Here is a 6,000-nt window from a genome sequence, read left to right on the forward strand (position 1 = left end):
ATCTCAGCATGGAGCAGTTGGTCTGGGCAACAGAAAGGCTCTCTTCCAGCTTTAGGGCAGCCAGTGTATTTCTACTGTCACAAGAGATTAGGAAATACACTGTGCTGTCCTAAGGAGCTGAATCGGCAAAAAACCCTGGGCTGAGACGCTGCTGATGAGACATTCAGTATCAGTTCTTGGGTAGAAAATGCCCCTCGGGCTAGGGCTGGGCTGCTCCGAACCTCCTTGGCAAGGAGACAGGAGGCACAGTCATCCAGCACTTGGTTCTGGGGAGCAGCTCCTCTGCAATCGCTTGAGGGCAGTGAGGCAGTTGGCAGAGAAGCCATCACAGCACCGAAATTAAATTTACAGGCTGCTTTCCCATGGCTGTGCTGGGACATAGCAGGGTGCTTTATAATTATGCTTTAGGAGCCTCCGCCCTCTTGCCCTAATTTCCAATTAAAGTTGTACCCTTCCCAGTAAAGATTGCAAACATCCTACAAATGGGGAGGAGGCCAGGAAGGACAATTCTGTGTAGATCGGTAGCAACCTGCAGAAATTATGCCACAACCAGCAGCTACTCAGCCTCGTCACCCGATAAATTTTCTCTTCTAGACTTACTGATGGTGTATTAAAAGCCAAAAGGAAAAATAGACAACAAGTGGAATGGAAATGTGGTGGGAACAAAAAGAGAGGGGAAATAGACGAGGCAGCAAAGCAGTGGTAAAACTGCAATGCTTCAGTCTGGATGCTAATCCTATGGTCAGCCAACTGTGACTGTCTAGAGTGAAGTGCTAGGCTAGATGTGTCAGCAAGAGATACTCTTTTACTAGTTTGTTTTCCTAACTAGTTTATTTCCTAGATGTTAGACAGTGTCTTCTCCTCTGTTTACCCATACCTCATCCTAGGTGACCCAGATACGGCACCTAGAAACCAATGTTGTTCATTAATCTTGATCTTTTGAAAGGTAGAACATAGAAACTCTACAACTAATAGCATTTTAAAATACTTCTCATTTAAGTTTTGTGGACAGTCTCCTAGTTTTTATAAACCACTGCAAGTTTTTATATATATTTTTCAAGTGCTGGCAACTTCTGATTCAGATTTAGAATGTGCAAGACCTACATTTCCATCTCCAAAAGTTTGTCAATAGAAATTTCGTGGCGGCTTTAAATGACCAGTATGCTAAATGGCACAGAGGAAATGTGTGGTTAGACTTGTGATGGAGGCTGGCAGCACCTGCTTTAACGAGGAAGAAAGGTATACGCAGATGCTATGAACCCTCTGTTTTACCACATCTGAACAGGTCTTCCTCCCGTCATGGGTTATATTACTCAGTCAGTAGGTTGCAGCTGTGAAGGAAACATCTCTTACCCAACACACAGATCTTCCTCTGACATTCTCTCCTCCTCCTCCTCCTCATTTGCCTCCTCATTTGCCCACAACTCTGCAGTGTCCATTCTTTTCATGTGGGTTTAAATTAAGGAAAGACCATAATCTCATGAGTGGCATTCAAAGCCACAACTTTGCCCATTGTAATAATAATAATAATTTAATATCTCCTATAAGATGTTAAGAGGATGTTTCTCTCTTCCCCTGTGTAATAAAGAGTTTCCTTTTAACTTTAATAGTCCTTGTTCCATCATCCGTGACTAGCAGAATATGTTATTATCAAAAATATAATTTATATAATTAGAGATTTATGGGCTTATATTGAACCCTTTACCAACCTGCTTCCGTTTCTAGACATTGCAGTTTTCTTGTTTGTTTTTGCAGCTGATAAGAGCCTGTGTGGCCACTAAAACTGAAAATGAAAAAAAAAATCATATAGAAACCTTTCCCACTGGAAAAAGCAGATCTGGACAAAATAAGACTGTAAGGCTTCATTTGCGGACTTAGGCACTTAATTATTATATTCCTTTCATTCTTGTAGAACAACAAAAGCAATGCTTAATGAGATGACATTTTTGATCTTATCAAAATAAAAGGATTTATGAAAATCACTTCAGTAAACCCTTAGTTTATAATTCTAAATAACTTTTCCTAGACATTTTTTAGATTTAGCTCAAAACAGATGGAAATATAAAGCCATTAAAACATAAATTGTAGAAAAGAAATTTCTTCATTGACCACTGTCAATAAATGTAATTTTTAGGGATCAGTTTTATGGAAGTTTTGATTCTGGTGAATAACCATGACTTAGTTATCATTAAAGAACTTCTGTACAGGGAGAAAAAAAAGTGAGTAAATGTGGAAAAGATAAATGTTTTTGCAGTTAGATGTTATAAAATGAAAAAGTGGAAGAAATGTCCATCCTGGAGGGACTGTGAATGTCCTGTCCATTTGAAGAGTACCAAAAGTTGAGCTCTGTCGGTGGGGCTGCAGCCTCTTTGTGTAGGTCAGACACTGCCTTAATGCAAAGCTGTGCTCAGCACCGTCTGCACTGCTTACACCTGGCACATCGGACTCCTTAGGTCTAGATGAGGAAAAGCCTTGGGACAAGGCTGTGGGGGACACACAGCTGGATCCAGAGACAAAGCTGAATCCGGATCCACCTCTTTCTTCGGAGCAGGAGGTGTTGCAACATGACCGACGCGGCTGCTGTTGCTGAAGATAACATGTTGTGTGTGAAGTACTGGCTTCTTCTTCAGTCCAGGGTGGCATCCATGATGTCTCCTTTGCTCCATGTGTAGTACAAGATGGATTACAAGCAAAGGGAAGACTATTAATTGTATAATTAGCAAATTATATATGTTGAAATGTTACTAATTTAGTAAGAGCTTTTATAGCAGCACAAACAAGGAGCCATTTCTCATATAAAAGACAAAGTTTTTGCTCATAGCTCTTCAGGAGTTATTAATGTTAAAGCTTTTTCAAGCTACCCTGGACTAAAAAGCAGACAGAGTAATTATCAGCTGCTCTAACTGGAAATCTTTCAGCCATCAATCAAGGAAGATGTGGGAGCAAAGGACAAATGCACATGCTCAAGGCAAGAGTCATTCCAGTTCAATGAGTTAATATTAACCTACATTTTTATCTGTTCTTGTCTGATTACACTTGAAGTCCTCTGAGAGCAGAAACTCAGTACAACTTGTCCTTCCAAAAAATTACTTTTCCTAGGTATCCTAGTGAAGAAAACCCTGAAACCACATAAAAATGGTAAAAGGGATAAAGAGTTACTACTTTTTTTTTTTTTTTTTTTTTTTTTTTAACTTTTTTCTCCCCCAGAAAACACAGAGTGACTGTGACTGGTCAGGTCAGTGAGTGAACTACAGAAGAAGCAAGTGATGCTGAGGAGGAGGCCATACTGAGAGTTTTTTTAAAGAAAAATGTGACAGTGAGGGAGCAGCTCAAGAAGAGTTTGAAATGGCAGCTAACCCTGATGTGAAATGCCAAAATTCCAAGTACCGCAAGGGTTTGCTCTTAATGTTTTTTTCAATTACATCTTATTACTGCTGTAGCTAGTGATTTATGTGGGTGCACTGTGGGGAAAGATTTTAGTGAGCTGCATGTCCAAACTGGGCTTTCAGTGTAATAGTTTTCTTCAGGAACGTCATCATCCTTCAGCAGTTTGTTGTGGTGAGGGTTTAGGAGGAAAGGGAACCTACAGGGGGTTGACCTTAGCTGTCATTTTATTGAGTGGGAACCTCAATTTTACCTACACATGGATATGAGGGATGAACAGAAAAGCATGTCTAATAACCCAGTGACTGCACGAACAGAGTGCTGGAATCCTCCACTGCCACTTACCTCCTCCAAATATGTGTTTCTACGTAAAATAGGGATAACCACCTTTTGCAGAGTTGTTAAAAGGATGCATATTTGAAAGGTACACTGAAACTGTGGATGTTTTTGAATTTAACTGAGTTCTAAAGCTGGCAAACAATTTGAGCCGGCTGTTCCTCGGGATGCCAATGCAGCCACTCCTCAAATGCAACACCCAAGGCAACAAAACCAACAACCTGATCGGAAAAGAAAGGAAGAAGCTGCTTTCCTTCCTCTTAGTCCTCTCTGTCCTCACATCCCAATTTGCTTGTCAGACACCAATAGAAGCAGATGAAACAATACTGCCTTTCATGTCCTTTCCCATGCTTTAGAGAGAGCAATTGTGACAGCTCAAAATAACTTCATTAAAAGCATATTCAAAATAGCAAGAATATTTTAAATATTTCAACTTTTCTGGCTGATTCTGAGCTGTGTGCAAGCTGTTTGGGAGTTGTATATGTTCTAGCAGAAACCAGCATCACTTTCTTTTGCAGACCTGGTTAAAAGTTCAAGCTCTTTATACTAGAGAGGTTCTACCCCTCTATGATCAGCAGCAGTGGTACAGTGCCCCAAGCACACCAGAATAACAATCTTAATGGCATTAGCACTGCTAGTGTTGTCAATCCCCTCCCAGTTTATGGCACAGCAGTGATTATCCCGGCTGTCTTGGAAGCTGTGGTGTGGCAGATGTTGGTTTGTTCTGGTAACTGAGCAACATGTTGCTGCTGCATGGGGGAATGATGAATCATGAGGGTGTTGTTCAGGCGTAGCAGGGTTTGGCTTGGGGAAAGCACTAAAAAAGGAAGCCTAACAGATCTTGTACAAATCCAAGAAAACACTAGTGTTGTCATGGTCCAGGTCAGGGACCAGCCTGTGCAATAAATTGCAGTCTATTCACAGGAAAAATCCCCTGGCTTCGCAGCCAGAGGTGCCAGGTAGCCAGGTAGTGACCAGAAAACAAATTATATTGTGTGTGTGTGGGGATGAACATAGAGAGACTAACAGGCTCCAGCCAACAGCTTTTGGCAGAACAGTGTCTTTAGTGGGTTTTAGGGCTTCTGCAAGAATTAGAAGCTTTGAATTTAGTACTAAATTGAGAAACATATGCAGGTTTAAAGAATGGATTATTTTAATCATTTTTTCTTTTAACTTTAAACAGATTTATGAGAGTTTAATATTCCATAGTAAGCATTATGCAAATATTCCTATTCCCTGCTAATAAAACAGGAAATAATGAATGGTGGGGCTGTCTCAGTTACACAGCGTGGTAAGTCTGGCAGATAAACAAGCAAACCAACCCATGAAATGCAATTTTTGCGTGATTATATAAATCTATAATTTCACTAATAGAAAGCTGTGCAAATAGCAATACATTTGGTTCGGGTTATATGTGAGCTGTGGCAAACCTCTTCAACATGGAGCCTCCAGGTGAGAAAGTAAAAGTAGCTGACTGAAAACTTGTCCTTTATAGCAGATATCAGGGGCTATATCTCAAAACACTAATTTTATTGTTCCTTTTTAAACATAAATCAACCTTGGCTGAGTTTGAGCCCAGACATTTAGAAATTCCTGTTCTAAATTGAGCTTGCTTGAACCATAAGGATTTCTGTTCACATCGGAAACTGTCTGATTCGCAAGTGTTCTAATTTGTTAGTATTAGAAAAATACTTTGCATCATAAAAATGAGATGAGAGTAGAGTTCTTGCTTTCCCAGAACCTGGTAGTGGCTGGGACAGTCTTTCAAACCTGCAGAGATGGATCTCCTTCCAATTAAATTTCTTCTTACTCCCTTCTCTTGTTGTCATTTCCTCCTGCCATAGGTTATACCTCACCAATCTGCCAGCAGAGTGACTTGTCTTAGTGCTCCTTACCTTGTTTCAAACACAATCAGTTGAAATATTTCAAACTTTTTTCCACCAAGTCTTTGATTTCCTCTGATTTGCATGAATTAGCTTTGTTGATTAACAGTGACGTGAGTTAGAAAATGCTTTTGCAATTGTGATGTTAACAGAACAGCTGTGAAAGAAAAAAGTAGCTGAGAATCACTTTTTCTGCTGTCACTGGACACAGAAGAGAACCCCTGTCATTGCACTATGAAATGCATCTCTGAAAGCTTCTCTAGCTGGGCCCTATCATGTTTTCATCAAGGTCTTTGGCAAGCCCTTCTTCAGAAGTATGTGAATGTGATTATATTTTTCAAACTACACTTAATTCTTTATCTGATTCCTTCAAAATCCCGCAGACCTCCTTTAGAAA

Source organism: Corvus kubaryi, unplaced genomic scaffold (genome assembly GCF_017639235.1).
Source record: "Corvus kubaryi isolate FWS band 111438036 unplaced genomic scaffold, C.kubaryi_AGA036_p1.0 split3-73, whole genome shotgun sequence".
NCBI classification, from domain to species: domain Eukaryota; kingdom Metazoa; phylum Chordata; class Aves; order Passeriformes; family Corvidae; genus Corvus; species Corvus kubaryi.